This window comes from Schistocerca americana, chromosome 2, assembly GCF_021461395.2.
Source record: "Schistocerca americana isolate TAMUIC-IGC-003095 chromosome 2, iqSchAmer2.1, whole genome shotgun sequence".
In the NCBI taxonomy this organism is placed as follows: Eukaryota; Metazoa; Arthropoda; class Insecta; order Orthoptera; family Acrididae; genus Schistocerca; species Schistocerca americana.
The window spans coordinates 955,268,906-955,293,185 of NC_060120.1; the positions used below are offsets into that span (position 1 = coordinate 955,268,906).

Genomic DNA, 24,280 nt, shown 5'->3' on the forward strand with positions numbered 1-24,280 from the left:
AAGCAAAAACCTGTGACTATAATGACTACAGTCTTTGACTTCTCGTTGTGTTGATTCTGAAATCTCTACAGGAATCTCAAGATGTCCGAGTGTGGATTCAAATGGCTCTGAGCACTATGGAACTTAACATCTGAGGTCATCAGTCCCCTAGAACTTAGCGCCGGATTAGCGGCGGAGGTTCGAGTCCTCCCTCGGGCATGGGTGTGTGTGTTTGTCATTAGGATAATTTAGGTTAAGCAGTGTGTAAGCTTAGGGACTGATGACCTTAGCAGTTAAGTCCCATAAGATTTCACACACGTTTGAACTTATAACTACTTAAACCTAACTAACCTAAGGACATCACACACATCCACGCCCGAGGCAGGATTCGAAACTGCGACCATAGCAGTCGCGCGGTCCCGGACTGAAGCGCCTAGAACCGCTCGGCCACAGCGGCCGGCTCCGAGTGTGAGTAATCGAGTTAATAATCTGAGAAGAAATAGGTAGATGTGTAACATGGGTCAGCTTGGGTCAGTCTGCGGGGCGTGCTGGGATAGTGGTAAGGCAACCACTTGCCAGAAGCAGGAAATCCGGGTTCGAGTCAAAGTGCAGCACAAATTTTCATACGTCGCTTCATCTAGTACACCTTTACTTATTACATTTAAGTCCAGTTTCAGGAATAAATTTCAGTATTTGAAACTGCAGTTCGTTATTAAATGTAAATGAATATAGGGCAGTATTAATACCAGCAGAAACTGGTTCAGTGGGAGTAGGATGCTTTCTGAATAGGAAGGTAGGGCAGAGAGTGAACAGTTCAGTGATATGGTTGTTCTCATCAGAATCGACAGCAAACCAACGTTAGCAACAATAGTTCGGCAATGCAGTACTTTCTGACGTCACAAGCGGAGGATGAGGAAATAGAAGAAGTATATGAGGATATTGAGTAGACAATTCAGTATGTAAAGGGCGATGAAATTCTAATAATCATGGGAGACTGGAAAGCGGTGGTAGGGGAAAGAAAGAAAAGAAGTAAGAGTTGCGGGCGGATGTGGGCTTGGTAGGAGGAATAAGAAAGAGGTACCAGGACGTTCCGAAATAAATTGCAACTCGTAATAGCGAATACACTATTCAAAAATCACAATTGGTTGAGAAATACTCGGAAAAGGCCTGGAAATACAGGGAGATTCCAGCTCCATTACATCACGGTCATATAGAGATTTCGAAATCAGTTATCTGATTGTAAGGCGCACCACGAGAAACATTGATTCCGGTCACGATTTAGTAATGATGGAGAGCACATGGAAATTTATCCTTGTAGAAAAAAGTGGCATATTGAAGAAATGAGAAACTATGAGATGAGTTTGCGTTTGAAATTACCTATCACTGTAGATACTACAATAATAGCCGCGTGGGATTGGCCGAGCGGTCTAAGGCGCTGCAGTCATGGATTCTGTGGCTGGTCCCGGCGGAGGTTCGAGTCCCCCCCCCCCCCCCCCCCCCCGGGCATGGGTGGGTGTGATTGTCCTTAGGATAATTTGGGTTCAGTAGTGTGTAAGCTTAGGGACTGATGACCTTAGCAATTAAGTCCCATAAGATTTCACACACATTTGAACATTTGAACTACAATAATAAATACCACAGTAGACAGTTCAGTTAAAGAGGGATGGATAGCTCTGTAAAGGGCTATAACAGAATTCCGACAAACACTGGTCAAGAGAAATCCACTGGTATTAAAAATCGGCCTTAGCTATATATGATAGTGAAAACTGTGGGAAAACCAGAAGAAAATCGAAGCGTTTGAAATATAGTACTGTAGAAGGAGGATCTTGAAAATTTGGTGGACTGGTAAGAAATGAGGAGGTTCTCCGCAAATTCGGCGAAAAGAGGAATATATGGAAAACACCGCCAAGAAGAAGGAATACTATAATGTTATGTGTATTAAAACGACAGGGTATCGTGTTAAACCTGCATGGGCAGCTGTACCTGTACACGCCATCCAAGCTCTGTTTGTCTCATTGCCCAGGCGTATCAAGGCCGTTATTACGGCCAGAGGTGGCTGTTCTGGGTACTGATTTCTCAGGATCTATGCACCGCAACTGCGTGAAAATGTAATCACATGTCAGTGCTAGTATAATATATTTGTCCAATGAATACCCGTTTATCATCTGCATTCCTTCTTGGTGTAGCAATTTTAATGGACAGTAGTGTATATCACTAGTGTCCTGGAAAACAGCGGTCGTTTTAAGAATGATGAAACAGACGAGTTAGTATAGCGTGAAGGGAAATAAGGTCTAAATACTCCCCTGTCTTACGTAAAAAATAAATAAATACATTAGAAAGAAATTCGGGGGCGAAATTAACTGGACAGTTGATATATTTATTTGATTTTGCTGAAGCACAAGTTTACAAGTGTCCAGTGTTGTGCATATGCATGATTCTTAAGTGTTGTGAATGCAATTTTACCACCGAAGTAAAGTAGCGGGAAGGCACTAGTGAGGAAACAGAAGAAAGTAAGAGCGACAGAATACATTTTTAGTACTGCAGTGGGCTCACGACTGCGATCGCCACATACACTCATCTATTAGCTGTGCCCCCTTTGTAATATTCACGTCGCCACAGAGTCGGCGTGCGTCTCTGTATTATTAACAGGTGAAGGACGAGTGGCGCCTAACGAGACAGCTGTCGCAACAGCCTTCTTACGTACACCAGTGGCGGGCGTGGGCGGCCCGTGTTCTCGGGGCTCGAGGCGTCTGCGGAAGCAGGCACTCTCCTGGTACGACAAATATTTATTTTGCACAATACCACCGACACACCCAGCGACAATCATCCTCTAGCTATTTTATGTACAACCACGGAAAGCCGTCGTTATCCGTACGACGTTCCAAACTTAAGGGTAGATCATGCTTTGAGTCATCTTTAGCTGGTGGATGACGTGTATGTCAACATGAAATTCGATCTCAGATTGCTCCGAGATGTTTTTCCCGTCTCCGTCTTTTCACAATAGTCTATGATGCTCTTTACCACTTTTTGTAGTTACACATATTGCTTCGCTATGCAAGGTGGTTCCGTGCTGATGTTACAATTTTTCAGGGATGGTGGAGGAGGGTTACACGTATCAAACTGAGGTTAGAGACCCTGGTCCGGAAACGACCGAGTAGAAATGTATAAGCGAAAATCATTCTGATACTTCTGATCGTGAACTACCGTTGTTGCTGAGGGGACGTCCATTAATGACGTAGGCCTTTTTTCGAAAAATTTGCATCCTCCATTCCCTTGGTGAGATGTGTTGGGACCTCTTCCTCCCCATCCCGTGACGTATACTCTACAGTTTTTAAATAATTAAAATTATTAGATGTGGTCATGTTTTTGCTTCGCACCGTCTAAAAACATATATTAGGTATCTCGGAATTAATTTTACAAAACAGAATGGGAAAATAGGCTGTTTAGGTTTGTAAGTTGGTAACGTCACGTAGCGCTCTGTATGAAAATCACTGACTGTGCTGTGTGCAGTCTGTGGCTGGTTTGCATTGTTGGAATATTCGCTATTGTAGTGTTGGGCAGTTGAATGTGAACAGCGTGTAGCGTTGCGCAGTTGGGGGTGAGTCGCCAGCAGTGGTAGAGTGGGGAGAGAGATGGCTGAATTTCGATAGCGGACGATCTGGACGTGTGTCCGTCAGAAAAAGGAAATTTGTAAGACTGGATGTCATGAACTGATATATATATATATATATATATATATATATATATATATATATCAAAATCTTTCATTTGCTAACTATGCCTACCAGTAGTTAGTGCCTTCATTAGTTAGAATCTTTTATTTAGCTGGCAGTATTGGCGCTCGTTGTATTGCAGTAGTTCGAGTAACGAAGATTTTTGTGAGGTAAGTGATTCATGAAAGGTATAGGTTATTGTTAGTCAGGGCCATTCTTTTGTAGGGATTATTGAAAGTCAGATTGCGTTTCGCTAAAAAAAATTGTGTGTCAGTTTATTGATGATCAGAATAAGTAAACAGAGAAATGTCTGAGCACGTTCAGTTTTGCTCAGCTGTTTGAAAATCAAATAACGTAAGAGGTTTAGCAGCACAGTAATTTATAAATTTCCAAAGGGGACGTTTCATAAATGTTATCCGTTATAATAATGGATATTGTCAGAATATTCTCCGCTATTTGGCAGCTTCCAAGTTAAACTCTGTACAGTGGATCTTAGTTACCATTTTCACCTCTAATTTCAAGGAAAACGTACCTAGATTTAGAAAGTGTATTAAAATGTTTTTAACACGAGATTAAAAACATTTTATTTTAAACATGGCAATCGTAAGTAGTATTTGTACGGACAGACACGCAGAGACAGACGGAGAGGAAGGCTCCGGTAAAATAGTATTCACCATTCTGACGGATCCCTAAACAACTGACCGCTTTTACTATCTACATTAAACCTGACTTAAGCTTTACTTTGCTGATGAAAGACAACATTGTCTGCACCTTCCTTTCAATTGTATAGTTAAATAGCTTTTCAATGTGTTGATTTATGGCATCATTGAGAGTATCCTTGTCGGTGGACTTCAGCTTAGCTTTGTTTCACAAACGACCAACTTCTTGCTGTCGGTTTGTTTTGACTTGTCGACATTCTACTTAACATCCGCACTGTAGAAGTTTTGATACAAATTCATTCTGAACGGAATAACATCGGCTTTATATGCGTCGCAGAAATCACAACTGGCTCACTGACTGAAACCTAGTGATTTCGGCGGGCGCACCAGGGAACCACTCGAATGACATCGAACACTTGTGCGGCGCTTGTTTTAGATCGGGGAATTCCAGGCATGCACATGAGCAAAGCATTCAGTTTAGAGAGGCCGTAAAGAATGGTTGGCAATTTAACATTTTCTATGCATGCATGTCCTTCTGGACAGGAAAGTCACTGCAATGAAGTTTTTATTCGCCGACACCGGGCAAGCGAGTTGCACGCATGCATGCATGCATGTCTGAAGGGACGTAGCGTCGTATTTCTGAGCGACACAGGCAAATTACGAGCACAGGTTGTAGGAACATGGTTGACGACACGAATAAGTGTAAACGAAATTAGAATTATATATTAATACCTTCAGCTGCTGACAGGCGTTGATATATATATCAACGGGGACAGGTGAAAATGTGTGCCCCGACCGGGACTCGAACCCGAGATCTCCTGCTTACATGGCAGACGCTCTATCCATGTCCGAAAGAACAGACACCATATCCATATAAGTATATAGTTCTCGCAATACCGGCCATGACCTTCTTCTTCTGTGCGGATGCACACATATTTCCCGAACCGTTACGGGACTTGGTAGGAATGTCTTCCACGAGTAATGAGTGTGTTGTGTAGGGACACTACGACTGTAGTGAGTGTGGACATGTAAGGTGAGAAGGTGGGTCTCGCGGGAGGCGCCCGCGAATAATCCCTGCAGTCGCACTATCCTCTGTGCCCTCGGTGGCTCAGATGGATAGAGCGTCTGCCATGTAAACAGGAGATCCCAGGTTCGCGTCCCGGTCGGGGCGCACATTATCATCTGTCCCCGTTGATATATATCAACGTCTGTCAGCAGCTGAAGGTATTAATATATAATTCTAATTTCGTTCTAGACGGCTGCAGGTCATGGTGTCTATTATTTCATACATGTCTGAAAGAACAGACACCATATCCATATAAGTATACGAGTAAGTTTATGTTTGGCCGCGAAGTGCGCTAGGGTAGCCTAAAGGTAAGGAGACCTCTCGTGATAAGCAGGAAATTCGGGGTTCGAGTCCCAGTCTGGTACAAATTTTCACTGCCATCATTCCATTGTATAACTGGTGGTTGTTCATATTCGCAACTGCTAATACAATTCATGTATCTCATAACGGCTGTAGTCGCCGCAGTGCCTGTTCATTTGGGAAAGCATGCATATCCGAAGGGACACTGCATCGTGTTTCTGAGCAACACAGGCATTACAATATCGTGTTTATCCAGTTAGTTACGATATTGCAGTGCATTCTAGAGAAACTTTCAACATCTTAGGAATAAATATTAACAACAACTCAAAAATATCGTGCAAAGGCCTAGACCAGAGTGTGCATAACCATATGCACTTCTTGGAGTTGGGCCAGAGGCACGGTCAACGCTACTGTAAATTTTATAAAAGACCGCAGAAATCTGAGAAGTTTTTTTCTGAGTATAACACCTGCACTGATCGACATGCTACGAAACTGTTACCCGCTACCAAACTAACTAACCAAAGTACTTTGCCATCTCATGTCCCATTAACGCACAAGGAGGTCGTAGAAATCTACTTCGTTTGACAGTGATCACGTTTAACCACAGAAGAACAGGAGGAGAAGCTCTGTTCGCCCAGTCTCCCTCTTCTCGCCCACCTGCCTGCAGTCGCTGCTTTCGGCACGGCCAGTGAGACTCAAACTACCTGTCGGGTGCTGAACAATGCGGGCCGGTCCTGCTAATTCCTTCCACGTGCCGAGGCGAAACGTGACCTACTGCTCCCCGCCGCGGTCTTTGTTCGGCCAAAACTCGAGGCACGTGCTAAAGACCCGGGTTGTGAACCTGCTGGCTGGTTTCCAATATTAGAGTGCCTCAATATTTGTGTGCTGTACAGGATCGCCACAAATAGTCTATAAAACTTGTAAGAGTGTTGCAGGGTACGTTGTGCTAAGAAATAATTGTTAAGAAAAAAATTCGATACTTGGCGCCGTTTCCGAATTAATCAGCATTGTATTTAGCCAATCAGACCGCTGCGCGTGAAATTCAAGCGTCCCTCCAGAGACGGTGTTGCCAAACGGGTTCATCGTTTGGTTTCCTAAAATGGGACAACAGAGCGATACAAAAACTTGACATGGGACAGTAGTAAGGATCGAACCCGAGCCAAAGGCTGAGCACTCTCGTGTGCTATCATCTACGCCATGAGAACTGACACTAATTTTATATGTCGGGCCGCTTGAATTTGCGCGCGCAACGGCCTGATTGGCTAACTTCAATGCTAATTAACTCGGAAACGGCACAACGTGTCGAAATTTTTGTAAAAACTATTTCTCAGCACAACCTTCTATGCAACATGCCTTACAAGCTTTTTCAAACTGTTTCTAACCACCCTGAATATTTCCTCGTAGCGGTGTTATAGTTTATGTTGAATACCTTAACGATTAGAAACTTTTTTTAAATTTTCGTCGACTCCGGTTGTTGTATTCAGTCCGACTACTGGTCAGGTGCAGCTTTCCACGCTACTCTATTCTGTGAAACCCTCTTCATCTCTGCGTAGCTATCGCAACCTACATCCGTTTGAACCCGTCTTCTATGTTCAAACCTTGGTCTCTCCCCACAGTTTTTACCCCTAGCACTTCGTTAAATTACCAAACTGACAAATTCCTTGATGCCATAGTATGTCTCCTGTCAACCGATCGCTTCGTTTTCTCAATTTGTTCCTTGAATTTCGTTTTTCTCCATTTCGTTTCAATGTTTCCGCATTTGTTATTCGATCTATCTGTCTGATATTCCGCATTTTTCTACAGCACGAAATTTAATGTGATTCTGTTCTTTTCTTATATGAAATGTATGCCACTGACGTTTTCTCAGTTCATTAAGCCGTAAATCACAGTAATGTTTTATGCAGTCAAATAATAATCTCTTAATAATGCGTTAAAGACTTTTGAACGCAGCTCTAAAACAGTATTTTTTACGGGCTAGTTTTCACGAAACGTAGCCGTCTGTAGATCCAGAATATCGGCCTGCTTGGTGAACTGCTCCAACACTGCCAATGAATTGGCCGATTCTAACGAAACGTGTGACATCCTAAGGACACAGTTTGCGGTCGAAAACACAGTAGCGCACTAATACACCACGACAAATAGTTCGTCACTAACGCGAGCGTATTCGATTCTTTTGTCGAGGTTTCCGCGTCTCTGCTCACTTATACTCGGGGAACGTCTGAAGCCCGCTTTACTTCCGTGAAACGTGGTCGTTAAGCGCCCGTGACCAGTCGCAACGTCGTTAATGGCTCTGTTCCGCCATTCCTTACTGGGAGGCGTAATCATGACGAGTTCGTTATCCGTTGCGGTCTAGTTTCCCAACGCAGCGCCAACTCATGCCCGTGACAGTGATGTGACTAATAATGCTGTGTCAAGTCATGGTACGAAAATGGCCGGTATTTCGTGACTACACAGGTGCCTAAAAGCAGCATGTCAACATCATCTACCTTGTGGTTATATTTAAAGTGCAGGTACTCATAAACGTCTAGTATGGGCTGTAATTCGTGTATGACAGCAAAACTTGGTAGCTATTCTAAAGCGTTAATGTGGGACTGATTTACCCTAAAAAAAGAAAAAAAAGTAATTCCAATTTTGGATACCAGGTACAAATCTGGTGCTGTGAATACAAGAAAGCATATAGAAATGTTTCCATATGTAATAAACTGGGGACGGGACGTGGACGGAAAAGGTCAAACACGTTAGAGACGCATAGTGTTGATTTTATTGTTAACTGCTGTTTCCACAGTTTAGTTAGTATGGGCACTGGAGACGTCGGCGAGATACCGTACAGCGCCAGATTTGCAAATGGTGGCAAAAACTGGAACTACTTTTTTCCAAATGTAAATCGATTCCACATTAACGCCTTAGCATATCTACCAAGTTAATTACAGCCCATACTCGACCTTCGTGAACAGATGCACTTTAATTATAACAATGTGGTATCTAATTAGGCACGGACCATGTCTGCCTCGTATCAGTCTCTTTTTTTCATATGACTTACTACGCACTACGAAAACTGAGGTTTGAGAAGGTATGCGAGCGGCGGCAGTACAATGAAAGAAAGAAAACTGTGAGAGACAAATATGGATCGTATTGACTACATCACATAGTTTTGGCCGCCCGGGATTAGCCGAGCGGTCTAATGCGCTGCAGTCATGGACAGTGCGGCTGGTCCCGGCGGAGGTTCGAGTCCTCCCTCGGGCATGGGTGTGTGTGTGTTTGTCCTTAGGATAATTTAGGTTAAGTAGTGTTTAAGCTTAGGGACTGATGACCTTAGCAGTTAAGTCCCATAAAATTTCCCGAACATTTGAACATCACATAGTTTTCCTGTAAGAAGACAACAGAATGAATCAGACAAAAGAGAGACAGGGCAGTGTGTAGCATAAAGCGTATGAAAAAGCAATAATAATTTCATTACTCGCAGACTGATAATTTTCGAAGTCTCAACTTTATGCTACAGTACCTGAGGCAGCGCACGTTCTTTATTTAGGAAAATCTCAGTTCGAAAAACTACAACGTCTTTATGCTTGGTACTTACTGCACAGTCCACGACCCAAATATTAGGGGTTAGTGTTTAACGTTTGCAACGTTACCTTCTAATTGTAGTATAGAACATAGACCCTCTCTTGGTCTTCTTAGTCTCTTTTTCTTCCGGGGTTCCAGTCGCTTGCAATACTCAGGATTCGCGTCCCGCCACCCTGATTTAGGTTTTTCGTGATTTCCCTAAATCGCTTCAGGCAAATGCCGGGAGTGGTTCCTTTGAAAGGGCACGGCCGACTTCCTTCCCCCAGACCTCGCTGTCTGGTCTCCTTCCCCAAACAACGCAACCCAATACTCAGGATTGCGATACACGGTAACTACTAGACGTCATCACGTAAAAGAATCTGCACCAACCACACTTCAGTTTCTCTCTTTTGACCTTCACGTTTCTTTCCTCACTGCAAAACAAGCAGCAAAAACTCCTATGTGTTGATGTATTTCTAATACTTTACTCTCAAACTTTCTACTATTCTTCAAGTTATGATTCTATGATGAGGCCTGTTTTTTGGGGGGAGAAGGGGGCGGAGTCAGTCTCCTGACTGGTTTGATGCCACCCGCCACGACTTCCTCTCCCGTGCTAACCTCTAAATCTCAGAGTAACTCTCCCACGTCCTCAATTATTTGTTGGATACACTCCAATCTTTGTCTTCCCCAATAGTTTTCTCCTTCTACAACTCTCTTTAGTACCACCGACTTTATTCCCCAATGTCTTAAAACACGTCTATCATCCTGTCTCTTCTTCTTGTCAGTTTTCTGAATACGTTTTTGCCGGCCGGGTTGGCCGTGCGGTTCAAGGCGCTACGGTCTGGAACCGCGTGACCGCTACGGTCGCAGGTTCGAATCCTGCCTCGGGCATGGATATGTGCGACGTCCTTAGGTTAGTTAGGTTTAAGTAGTTCTAAGTTCTAGGGGACTGATGACCTTAGCAGTTAAGTTCCATACTGCTCAGAGCCATTTGAACCATTTTTGTATACGTTTTTGTCCTCGCCTATTCTGCACAGAACTTGCTCATTTCTCAAAAAAATGGTTCAAATGGCTCTGAACACTATGGAACTTAACATCTGAGGTCATCAGTCACCTAGAACTTAGAACTACTTAAACCTAACTAACCTAAGGACATCACACACATCCATGCCCGAGGCAGAATTCGAACCTGCGACCGTAGCAGCAGCGCGGTTCCGGACTCAAGCGTCTAGAACCGCCACCGCGGCCGGCCCGCTCATTTCTCATCAAGTCACATAATTTTCTACGCTTCGGTCGTCTTCTCCTCCACTTTTTCCACAGACCATGATTCTCTTCCATACAATGGTGTGTTCCAAATGTACATTCTCAGAAATTTCTTCCTCAAATCGAGGTTGATGATTAGTATGAGCCTCGCATATCCCATAAATATGAACGAAATTAACGATGGCCAGTAGTCGCTGTCCCCTAGTAAGTACAGCTAACATAATCGAGAACATACTTGAATACTAATTGTATGTGACATATGGAAACTGTGCCATATCTTAAAACGACATAGAAAGAAAAACACGGATTAATGATTGTCGCAGTGTCGTGACAGAAATTTAACAGTATAGCACAGAAAGAAGCTGACATTAGCGCACCATAGTGGAGTAGTAGCCCCGACAGATTCTGACAGTTGTCACCATCCACTATTGCTAAGGTCCGGAAAAATTCGTTTAAACCATAACGCGACGAATAACGCGATTTTGATGGTTTTTAAGGAAATAACGCGAATTCAACAGTTTTTAGGGAAGTAACGCGAATTCGGCGGTTTTTAAGGAAGTAACGTGAATTCGGCGGTTTTTAAGGAAGTAACGCAAAATCAGCGTTTTTCAACAAAATTTCTCTGTCTTCGTAGGAAATGTCGTAAAGCTAATGATGTCAGTGACATATTTAATGTTGAAATGCTCCATGTTCAACTGTCGCACTACTTTTAGCAGTCGTGACGTCACTAGTGGCCTTTCAACTATCGACTTTTGTGATCGCGTACGAACGACCATTGTGTGATTTTCGAGTATTTATTTCTTTTGCAGTGTATGTGTCGCAGTATGCCGTTTCAAAGCAATGGCGGCATGAAAAATTCTACTATGTAACAATAAATATGTAAGTCAGTGAGAAAAATTGTCTACCGTTATTTTAAATTTTACCTTTGGTATTTGTTTTTAAATAATTATTTGTGTCAAAATTTTTTGGTAAAATAATTTTTCTCTACACTTGTCTCATGTTTGGCCCACCCTATCTTAGGAATAGTTCCATTTTCAACATAGCATTTAAAAATGGTTAAATATGACAAAAATAGATAATTGATAATAGAAAAAGCTTGCCAGAAAATATCACCGATAAATAACACCGAAACGTGCAAAAAATAACACCGATTTTGGCCATAAAATAACACCGATTTTTTCATGTCCCTAGCTACTGCATGCGTGCTGCTCCTGTCCAGCTTTCACCCAGCAAGTACCGAAGCGCTGGGAATACCTTGCAGGTGAAAGCGCACGCCGCGTGCCGAACCGATGAGGAAGAGAACGGTGCGTGCGAGGCAGAAGAGCGACGACAGACTGATGTCGACGTCACGGTTTGGAGGTGCTAGCTCTGCAAGCTGTTCCGCTGAATAGCTGGCCGCAGTTTCTCCGAGAACGCCCTTCGTGCTTACTGCAGCGCGAAAAACACCAGGGCTTTTTACTTTTCCTTGCCTCGCCTGCTTTGCAGCGTGAATGGATTCCCTGACGTGGAATCAACTGCGTCCGCATTTCGCCAGCATCGCAAACTTCGTTGAACCTTTATGTACAGGCCGGTTGTAATTAACCTTTCGCTGCGCAAAACATTTTATCGTGTGAGTACCAGTTTTATACGAACGATGTTCAGTCTGTGCGTTGCAGGATTTGCGTTGTTAGTAGTTCAGTGCCATGACTTGCAGTTAGGCGACGTATAGTCGAAAGACAAGCTTCAGTGTGCATTATAGTTGCAGATAGTCAACATGGGTCAGGGCAAGGTGAGCAGGTCCTTACGCGTAAAGCTGTTTTAGCAAAACAACAGCAACAGCGCTGAGGCTCTCCGCGAGTATCGACGCATTAAAGGAATACACAGAGATCCTCTTTCCGCACTGGGGTTGAAGAACATGATTCCGACGTTCGAATTAACTGGCGATTTTCGAACTGCTCCTGAGAGAGGGCAACGACCAATCGCGCAACGAATTGCTGAAGAGTTGCTGTTGCTATGGCTGTGAATGCTAGATGCAACGTGCGATCTTCAAGCAGTGCACGATTTCACACAGCTGAACATTCCACTGTTCTAAAGTGCTGCGAACAATTGTCCTGCAGTCTCTAGTGCGGTTCAAGGTTGTCGTGGATGCAGACGGTCGCCATACTGAGCAACATTTGTAACCTGGAACGTAAACACGGTGAGCAAGTGACGAATGATACCCCCTCATGTGGAAATTAATATGCGTTTCTTTCGGTAGTTTATTCGTTATTTCTCTTCCGCATGTCCTTACAGATGTTTCGACCAAATTTCATTATTCTACGATCAGTCGTTTTACATAGAGGTCCTCTCAAGTAGCGTAAATTTATTTACAACCACCATATGCTACACTGAAGCCACGTTCCTCCGTGTGGTGCAACTTCAATATACTGCCGCCATTTTGTGTAGATACGACACCTGCTGATTGCAACAAATAATGACTCTACGGAGCATCGGCGTCCGCAGAAAAAAATGGCTCTGAGTACTATGGGACTTAACAGCTCAGGTCATCAGTCCCCTAGAACTTAGAACTACTTAAACCTAACTAACCTAAGGACATCACACACAGCCATGCCAGAAGCAGGATTCGAACCTGCGACCGTGGCGGTCGCGCGGTTCCAGACTGAAGCGCCTAGAACCGCTCGGCCACACCGGCCGCCGGCGTCCGCAGAAATTTATACAAGGGAGAAAAGACTGTGATATTGCCGTTTCCGATATCAGAAACCTTGGTCAATTCCTGCTGATTTTGAACAAAAATTCCACAGATTACAAATATGACAGCATGTTATTCTGTGTTTCAAAATGGTTCAGATGGCTCTAAGCACTATGGGACTTAACATCTGAGGTCATCAGTCCCCTACACTTAGAACTACTTAAACGTAACCAACCTAAGGACATCTCACACATCCATGCCCGAGGCAGGATTCGAACCCGCGACCGTAGCAGCAGCGCGGTTCCGGACTCAAGCGCCTAGAACCACCCGGCCTCAGCGGCCGGCTTCTGTGTTTCACCCCACAGAGTTTGACAAGATCAACTTCCTCGAAGTGGAGACCTTCTCCACACATTGAGTTTTCAAAGAAGTTTTCCTCTGTTCTGACGCAAGAAACGATATATTCTCTTTTCGACTGATGCATTTCTGTTCGTAAATGAAGTACAGATGAACGAACACTCCTACGGTGTAGCGAGACTAAGTCCATGGTTATATAACGCCTAAAGGAATTAAAAAGTATAGACGTCCTATTAAAATTACTTTTAAAGTTTTTTCTTCCTGTTTTGTTGATTTTAAACTATTTATTGAAGAAACACCAACTGGAAAATATTTGTATGACGTACAACAGTGATTAGACAGAAAAAGGAGCAGTAACAACAGTTACCGTAGCTCGGGACCTTATTCAAAGACGCTCGTACACTACGGTTTTGGTCACTCAAGTGCGTGTCGAATGTTTCTTGTCAGTACGTAGATTTGTATGAATACACTAGAACATAAACCCACCCGCTTCGTTGAAAAGTAGCTGGAACACAGAAAATAGTACCACTGAGTGAACTTGAAAGATTAAGTACTTGTAATCTTATAAAATTAGGCTAGTATCAAATATATTAATAATTAAGTGTACTAATAATTTAAGGACTAGTCTAATTAAATAGTATATGAAACAAGATCCACACAGAAAGGGCACGGGACACGATTTTCCGGCTGACCCTCTATCAATTACAGTTAAAAATACATAGTACGGACAGAAGAGTCCCAGTGAATAACAGTTGTGGGGTTTCATATATCGATCCGCCGTTAGCTGTATCAAAGTATCAACGAAGTGAAGAATATGGCCCATGTCTTAAATTGCTGTCGTTTTTCCGAAACAGCGTGCAGATGACAGAGTTAACTCTGTTGACTGCATAGTTCGCTGGCCAGGGACAAACCGAGCAGATTTTTGATTGGGCTGTGCGTACACAACGATTTGGCTACCTGTAGTTAATGTCTGACTAATTTCGAACGGTTGGAAACACAGTATGAAAAAGGCGGTGAGTGACTGATGTGATGTGGGAACGGCAGTCCACAGCTTGCGCTACTAATCGACTCTCGCATGCAATAATCGACCTTGCAGTTCGTTTCCCTCGCTTTCTGTCGAGTCGCGGCGCGGTCGTCGACACCGAATGGGGATTGCAGCGTCGTGTTCCACTTCCCGCTAACTGCGGGCAGAGCGATTGTGGCGAACAGGAAATTGCTGACCTTTTATACAAATTCGCTGATGCGTTCAGTGTTCCGCATTGTGTTGGACAGAGACGCGACACAGCATTGTTAATGTGAATGGCACCTATCTTTTATTATGCTGCCTAAATTTCTGGCAAATCATTCACTGTGGCGACGTTTCCTCCATATTACGTAAAACAACGACACGTTTCCTGATGGGAGATAGTTTATCCGTAATGCTCTCTGTGGTAAATGGATGTGGTAACACGTGCAAAAAGGAGTCGCGAATAAAGGACAAGCTCTTATACATTCTGCAAGTAACTTAATAGTCGAATAATAATAATAATATAAAACCTAACGACTCAACCCAAAAATTGATGTGAATTTTATACATACGCTTGAAACGTTTTCATTTAATACTCCCCCAATCAAGTAAAAAATACAGTATTTCACATGGTTCACGAGATTATTTTGATGTGCAGGATGGAGAAAAGTAAATCTCGGTCTTTCAAGGAAACAACACCACTGTGCTAATACTACTGCCATTTATGAGCAGTGAGCCTAATTGTGGAACAGTGCCAAAAAATTTGCTATTCCTTCAATGGTACTAGAGGGAGCTGGAGCGGGTAAAAACCGTAGAGGAAAACAAAGATTGAAATAGATACAGCCAAAAATAGAGGACGTAGGTGCTGCTCTGAGACGAAGAGGTCGGTCGGGACGAGAGAGGAACTGGTGGCGGGCCGCATCAAACCAGTGCAGTATATATGCAGGATAGATTCAGAAAAAAACTAGATGATCAGTCTTAGCTGTCTTACTAAACTCTGATTCGTTAGTATAGGTAAGTCTGGTATACTTTTTAGTTTCATGCTGCATTCAATGGACTCCTTCGGAAGGTATTCCTTTACCGTTGGTGTGGCTGTGAACCGAACTTTTAACAGTTATCGTTCTGACAAGTGTATTTCTGGAAAGGAATCCTCTGCTGTACCGCTAAGGACTGACATTATCCCAACTGTAACTTTGTTTGAAACCCAAGAGAAAGTGACCGAATTGGGAAAACAGTACTTAGCCGTAAACTCTTCAGGAACTCAAAGAAATCTTAGAGCAGTATCCAACATGTTACTCTTTTCGCGGCTGCAAAGAAGTCACATATAAGATATCATACTGTAATTAATGTAATCAGGCGTTCAATATCCCTAAATGGTAACATATCGCGGATTGCGGTGTACTTCTAGGTGCCCCAGGAGCAACGGGGTTCTTGAATTCTCGAATTTGCGAGATACGCTTCTTTCCTCAAGAAGCTCATGGGTTGTCTCTAGTTGGTAAAGTGGTACTGATCGATGCAACGTTCTGCATAGATGAGAGTAGCTGAAATAAAAGTATACACTCTTCGTCTTGGAGAAGTACTGTCGCACCGCAAAAAAACTCAAAATAAACCAAAGTTAGTCACTTACTTTCTCCACAGTGAATTAACCTGATCAAAATATGAGTGTAAATCTATCGTGTTTTTAATGATAGTGAGTACCTTGTTCCAGTACAGCGTGCTGCTTTCCCCCTGTATTCGAGAACGATTCTATAGATGCTGGAATCGTAGGCGCACTCAGCAGGGAGGAGGACATGTCTCTCTCCACCCCCCTCCCCCCCCCCCCCTCCCCCACACACACAGACACACACACGCAGGATAAAAATGAATTTTACGAATACGAACCGACGCGCAACCTGCGTCACCTCACAGACGTAACAGTTTGCTGGAACAGGTAATGGATGCTGACTGGTTACAAGTGCACCCACAACCATTTTTTTGTTAAATCTCAGAGTTATTTCGTCATTTGCCGCGAAAATAAATATGAATAAAGCCTCCCTCCCAACTCAGTTACTGGCTACACTCTTGGCCCTAAGGTCGCATACTTTAGCAGTATCTGTGCGATTCGTATATCCGTTTGTAGGAGAAGTACATAGAATATTCCGTGAATACTTCTGGAAAGTTTAACAGCAGGCCTTCACGAATCTCTCTACAAGTTTACGCCACTTCGCTTTATTGTGCATCTGTGTAACGCTGTTATACAGATCGATACAGTTGTAAAAAATCTAGCACATGTTCATTCAACTTCTTCGGTTTCTTCAGTCAGTTCGACTTGATACAAGAGGGAAACTAGCAAGGACTTAATAAAAAAAAGACGCTTTTTGTTGGTGATTTTTATTCCTTTGTCTTTGCTTGAGTTTAAAAATAGCTGTAAACACCCCTGAACATCAACGTTTCTCATGTCGGATGCTTTTAAAAATGTGACAGAATCTTTCGCAGACACTCTCCTCGTATTGCGGACTAAATCCCGTACATCGTGAATTACAGCAGCGCTGTTAAGAGTCCCTGCGGAATGCTACCTGTTTGTTTTATTTCTGTCGATGAGTCTTCCTTGACGGCCACCGACTGCGTTCTACAGTAAAGGAAGTTCTCGATCCAATTACGAGTGTGATTACAGGAATGAAACAGCAGCTCCATTTCCACGAAGCTTTATTGGCAAGACTGGTTGCGAATAGTGAATAATTATCGACCTCTGTCCCGAAAAGTATTCTACCTACGTACACAGTTAGCATATAAGAATGCAAATTATAGCTAAGTAAGTGCAAATAAGAGCTGGATGTTCATTTTGCACGTACATAGAACATGTCGTGGAAACCACGAACGTAAACATTAATCGAAAGCGATAGTGGCAAGAACTCTGTCTTACAACTGGAACTGTTGTTTTATTTTTATTAAGTATTACAAGGCAGAATAGGCCTGCCTAGGTGGTCGTTATGGACAAAAAGTACAAGTGGCTATTTGTATTACATACTTCCTTGTATGATCCGACTGGCTGTAATTGTCATTCCCTGAAGGTCTACTACAACTTTACATTTCATGAAGTAACATATCCTATATTTAGAACAAGTTTCGCAACCTTACTCCATTGTCAGAGCATATTTTCGAGAATTTTTCATAATTCACCGGCGTCTGAGTATAGCGATTTATTGTCCACTTTCCTAAAAATTACTTCAGTTGTAAGGGAGGCTTGAACATGGAACAATCGGACACTAAGGATCAATAAAAAATGCGTAATTCGAACATTAGAAAAAAAAGTTCAGATATTGTTTTACAATACAGTCGACGATCTGACAGTGTAACCAGTCATAAGCGTCAAATATTTATGTATCAGTTCGGTGCGATATCTAGTTTTGGGGAAGACAGATACAAGATCGATATTAATAGGAAGAATCCGCAGAGGTAGTTTAGAAAACTTTCATCCCACCATTTACTGGTTTGAGATTTGTAACAAATTCGTTGTAACTAGATTTCTATTTGGGAACCCTAGCTTTCTGGATTAAAGCAAGACATGGAGGCGCTCCAAAAAAATGCATGGGATACGTCAACAGTTTTCAGAGCGGAATCTACGAATGTCCTTTACCAGCGGAAATATGTTTATCGCAATGGAGAGTGCGCGTGGACTAATAACGGGTTTCACAGAAGTATGTAATCACTCATTCTTTCCTCGTTCCTTTCGTGAAAGAGCTTCCTTCCGAGCGTTCATAATTACTCCTGTAACACCTTGTGCCTTGAAGTGAAAGGTACACTCTACCGAGCACTTTACAAAAAGTCCAATAATGTAGATATCGATATATGAAGAAGCTCATCCGTCAGTCACAGGACAGCAGGCCTTGAATTCATCGCGGGTTCCAAACTGCGGCGGCAACTGGGATTGAGTATTGCCCGCAGATCATCCTCGAAGCAAGAGTAATAAAAATCTTACCAAGCGATAGGGAGTTGCAGGGGTTATTAGGGAGAAACACAGCACCAGTACCCCATGAGATCTTGGTTACATTTCGAAGTATGGCAGAAAACGACGACTTACTTTAAAGTTCGAACTGTAAAATTGTGCACTTTGAGAAAAGGCCAAAACGTCGTATCCTATGACTGCAATATTAATGATTCACCACGGAAGCCACTTAACTTATACAAATACCTGGATGAAACAATTTGTGAGCATATGAAATGGGATGATCACATCGGCCCAACCGTCATGTTATCTTGGTTGGAGAGTCAACAACAGATGTAGGAATGAGTTAAGATTAGCCCCAGGAAAATGTGTCCGGACCCTCGCTGTTCATGTGAATTAATGACCTAACAGACAATGTTAATAACCTCAAAGCCGGCCAGAGTGGGCGAGCCGTTCTAGGCGCTACAGTCTGGAACCGCGCGACCGCATTGGTCGCAGGTTCGAATCCTGCCTCGGGCATGGATGTGTGTGATGTCCTTAGGTTAGGTAGGTTTAATTAGTTCTAAGTTCTAGGGGACTGATGACCTGAGAAGTTAAGTCCCATAGTGCTCAGAGCCATTTGAACCAATAACCTCAAACTTCTCACGCATCATTCACCTGTCTATAATGAAATACTATCTGAAAAAAAATTTGCAAATATCCACAATGTGATAAGATTTGAAAAATGCAAAGGTTGGTAAGTTGTTTTAAATTTTATGAAATGTAAAATTACATACTCCACAAAACGAAAAACTCTAGTATTCTGTTAATACAATATTAATGAATCACAACAGGAATCAACTTATGCAACTATCTGGATTAACAATCTGTAGAGATTTGAAATGGAATGATCACATAGGCTCAGTCAAGGAAGTGCCGCCCTTTGGCTCTTTGGTTGAGTGCAGCGAAAATACGGTCTACATAGGAGATAGGTTGCAAAACGCTTGTACGAACTAGCCTGAAATAATGTTCAAGTGTGTGGCGTTCCTACGAAGTATCGTCTCAGTTGTGCGATTTAATTCGTGATTTCCTGATAGAAAGACCACATTTCGTAGTAACTGACGGAAGGTCATCGAGTAAAACGGAGGTAATATCTAGCGTTCAGCAAGAAAGTGTTACAGACTCTCTCCTGGTCCTGGTCTACAGAAACTATTTAGGAGACAATCTGCGCAGCCCTCTTAGATTGTTTGCAGATGACACTGTGATTTACCGCCTTATAAAGTCATCAGATGATCGAAACCAATTGCAAAATCGTTTAGACAAGGTGCCTGTATGGTGCGAAAAGCGCAAACTGACTCTAAATATTTAAAAGTACGGTGTCATCCACATGAGTACTAAAAGAAATTCCCCAGATTTCGATTACACGATAAATCACACAAATCCAAAGGCCGTGAATCCAACAAAATATTTAGGGATTACAATTACGAATAATTTAACTTGGAATGATGGCATAGATAACGCTGTGGGAAAATCGAACAAAGTCTGCGATTTATTGGCAGAACAGTTAGAAAATACCACTGTGCTTTTCCGTTCTCTTCTGGAGTATTGCTGCTTTGTTTGCGATCCGCATCAGATAGGACTGACGGAGGACATCGAAAAAATTAAAAAAAGGGCAGCTCTTATTATATCATCGCGAAATATGGGAGAGACTACCACGGATATGATAAGTTAACTGGGGAGAGTCACTACAACAAAGGCGTTTTTTGCTACGGCGGGAGTTTCTCCTGAAATTTGAATCACCAACTTTGTCCTCAGAGTGTGAAAATATTTTATTGGCGCCCACCAACATAGAAAATGCTTCAGATGGCTCTAAGCTCTATGGGACTTAACGTCTGAGGTCATCAGTCCCCTAGAGTTAGAACTATTTAAACCTGACTAACCTAAGGACATCACACACATCCATGCCCGAGGCAGGATTCGAACCTGCGACCGTAGTAGCAGCGCGGTTCCGGACTGAAGCGCCGAGAACCGCTCTGCAACAGCGGCCGGTACCATAATATACAAAATAAATCAGAGCTCACATGAAAATATTTAAGTGTTCGTTTTTCCCGCGCTTTGTTCCAAAGTGAAACGGTAGAGTAATAGTCTGAAGGTAGTTCGATGAACCCTCTGTGAGGCACTTAATTGTGAACTGCAGAGTAATCATGCAGATATAAATATAGACAGAGATTTGTCTGACTGAGGAGTGCCCCTCAGGAAAATGTATGAGCTGAAACGGCAGACAAAGGCTGTCTGCAATGTTCAGCCGCCTGCCTATTACCCTTGCAGGGACCGCGAAAATTAATTACATAGCTAGGGTCGCCATCCGCCTCGATACATCGGGACCGCCACTATTATGGACTTTCTTGTCCCGACACCCCGAAAAGACCCAGTTTTGTCCCAATTTCCAACTGCTAAAATTATGCGAGTATTTTCTATTCCCGCATACAGTGCCACTGTGGAAAGAATATTTTCGCTGATGTCGGCCCAGTGGTCTGAAGAAAGAAATCGACTGCTGTCAGGAGCTGTGGAATCACTCTTACAGTGCCCGTTTAACTACAATCTGAATTCATAGTTTCACAAATACGTAAATGGGGAAAAAGAGACTTGAAACTTCCTGGTAGATTAAAACTGTGTGCCAGACCGAGACTCGAACTCGGGACCTTTGCCTTTCGCGGGCAAGTGCTCTACCAGGAGTGCTAGTTCTGCAAGGTTCGTAGGAAAGCTTCTGCGAAGTTTTGTAGGTAGGAGACGAGGTACTGGCGGAATTAAAGCTGTGAGGACAGGGCGTGAGTCGTGCTTGGGTAGCTCAGTTGGTAGATTACTTGCCCGAGAAAGGCAAAGGTCCCGACTTCGAGTCTCGGTCCGGCACACAGTTTTAATCTGCCATGAAGTTTCATATCAGCGCACACTCCGCTGTAGAGTGAAAATTTCATTCTAAAAAAGACTTGCTAAGAAAGATGAAATGTTCCGAAAAATTTAGTGTACCAACTTCCTCTGCCGCAACAAGTTCCGTGAAACAGTGCTATAAATAAAAAGGATTTATATTAAGTATTCTTTTACTTTATTTCTATAACCCCTTCTCAGAGCGTCCCGACGAGGTCCAGGTTAGAAGTGGTAACCCCAGAGAGAGCGCAACGAGACATTCAAGCATTTTTCCCGCGAATGTACCATGGTGACGCACTAATACGAAGGAGTTCTGCAAAGTTCCCTCTGCCATGCACTTTACAATGTTTGGAAGAGGACGGCTGTACAGGTGAACCGGCAAGCAACACGCAGCCACCGCTAGAAAAAGAAGTTGACTCGCCGCGGGACAAAGAAAGCCAGCAGACGCGCGCTCTGTCACGGAGCCCGCACCTGAATGGTGGAGCGGCGCTCTGCAGGGAGAGCCGGTCTGGTAATTTACCTGCGCATGGTTGCCCGCGCCACGATGTTAGCAGGTGTGCCGGTCCTCACGCCGCCGCCGCCGCCACCGCCGCCGCCGCTGCCGCTGCCTCGCGAGCCGGCAAGGTAACAACTAACTAACCAGGCAACCAGGCACCGCCTCGGCCAGCCGGCCTTCCACAGAGCGCGCCACCGGCGGGGAGGCAGCCGTGAGTCGAGGCCAGCCGCAGGTATAACGGCCGGCGCCGCCACCGAAGCACACCTGACGCGCCCGCACGGGTAGGCGGGAAACTCACCACCTCTGTATCCAAAGCGCCCCTTCTCCGTGCAGGTCCATTCATACGGGACATAGTCAACGTCACAATAGTCACATCACGGGACGCCACGCACTTTCTCCTGTGTTGAGGGCACGAATCATCGTGCGGGAGTCTTACTTTACTTTGCATGTGACAACGGCCTCATCGACCAAACGCTTCTCTAAGAGCCTCTTCCATTTCTTTCTGTCGAGTGCACTATTTATCCATTTGAAATTGATATACATCCTCCTGTTGTACCTGGGAAGAGGTACCATCAGCAAGTGGCGCGGCTAGGTCATCATCCAATTACGCGTATTATAATTACAAATGTATCATGACCAGTTTGGATTTCGTAGAAGCGTTGGAACACGCGAGGCAATATTGACCCAACGACTTACATTAGAAGAAAGATTAAGGAAAGGCAAACCTACATTTTTAGCATTTGTAGACTTAGAGAAAACTTTTGACAATCTACATTTACTTTTTCTTAAAAGACATCATAGTCGCCGCTGACTGTTTAAGATATATATTGTTACTATCGCAACCCTCAGACATCGAGGAGAATATAATAATTCCAATCCCAAAGAAAGCAGGTGTTGAAAGATGTGAAAATTACCGAACTATCAGTTTAATAAGTCACAGCTGCAAAATACTAACGCCAATTCTTTATAGACGAATGGAAAAACTGGTAGAAGTCGACCTCGGGGAAGTTCAGTTTGGATTCCGTAGAAATGTTGGAACACGTGAGGCAATACTGACCTTAAGCCTTATCTTAGAAGAAAGATTAAGGAAAGGCAAATCTACGTTTCTAGCATTTGTAGACTTGGAGAAAGCTTTTGACAAGTTGACTGGAATACTCTCTTTCAAATTCTAAAGGTGGCAGGGGTAAAATACAGGAAGCGAAAGGCTATTTACAATTTGTACAGAAACCAGATGGCAGTTGTAAGAGTCGAGGGGCATGAAAGGGAAGCAGTGGTTGGGAAGGGAGTGAAACAGGGTTGTTGCCTCTCCCCGATGTTATTCAATCCGTATATTGAGCAAGCAGTAAAGGAAACAAAAGAAAAATTCGGAGTAGGTATTAAAATCCATGGAGAAGAAATAAAAACTTTGAGGTTCGCCGCTGACATTGTAATTCTGTCAGAGACAGCAAAGAACTTGGAAGAGCAGTTGAACGGAATGGACAGTGTCTTGAAAGGAGGATATAAGATGAACATCAACAAAAGCAAAACGATGATCATGGAATGCAGTCGAATTAAGTCGAGTGATGCTGAGGGCGTTAGATTAGGAAATGAGACGCTTAAAGTAGTAAATGAGTTAAGCTATTTGGGGAGCAAAATAAGTGATAATGGAGAGACACATTATGTGTCTTTAATGCAGTAGTTTCCATTGCTTGGACATCTTCTTGCCGTTGATCAACGTTGATTCTTTTGCCTTTTAGGGATAGTTTCCCGTCCCAAGGGAAAGTTGGTGCCCTAAACCTCTGTCTATTTACCGCCCTCTATCGAAACACCATTGGCAGACTGATGGTGGAATAATTACACCGGAAATCTTTGACCTCTATTGCTGATGATTTTTATTGAAGTTCTAACTAGTGGCGAGGTTCGAACCTTTGACCTAGAACGTTGTTATTATTAGCAAAAGGCGCTGCGCTGGACAGTAGGACCCGACTTCTACTGCTGCAGTGTAATTCAACAAGTTACGAGTAATGAAAATTCTGGGTGGTTACAACCAAGTACGTATTTGTGCGTTACGTCTAATTTTGTCTGTTAAACCATGCCAGTACTTCAAGAGTCTTGTTAGAATCACTGTGGCCAGATATGTAACTGGGCTAACATATTCAATATTTATTTCATCAGCTCCTCATATTGCACTTACCCCAGTACATTGCGTCACAGATAAAGTACCTCTCATATCATCATAACTGAAACATAAGACCTGACTTGACAAGTACCGTAATTGTACTTATCCATAAAACAAAAACATTTTCAAACTCATTTCCCATTGTTACTGTCCGCCTGTGGAACAAGTTACCCAGCGCTCTAAGCATGCCGGTAGCTGAATACCCTGTAGCATTCAAAAAAGTTCAAGTATTATCTCTTGTTAACT

The 24,280-nt window shown here is 43.2% G+C and overlaps 1 protein-coding gene across 2 annotated transcripts in view; it reads right to left on the reverse strand.

The window, feature by feature from the left end:
* Positions 1 to 24,280, reverse strand: part of LOC124596132 — a 223,424-nt gene that overhangs the window by 50,910 nt on the left and 148,234 nt on the right. Inside the window, exon 1 of one of the 2 annotated variants that reach the window (XR_006978284.1) lies at positions 21,901 to 22,062. The exons of the other annotated variant lie outside the window; for it this stretch is intronic. The gene's annotated coding sequence lies outside the window, so the exon portion shown is untranslated. Of the gene's footprint in view, positions 1 to 21,900; positions 22,063 to 24,280 lie in introns of those variants that run through there. 2 annotated transcript variants of the gene reach the window in all.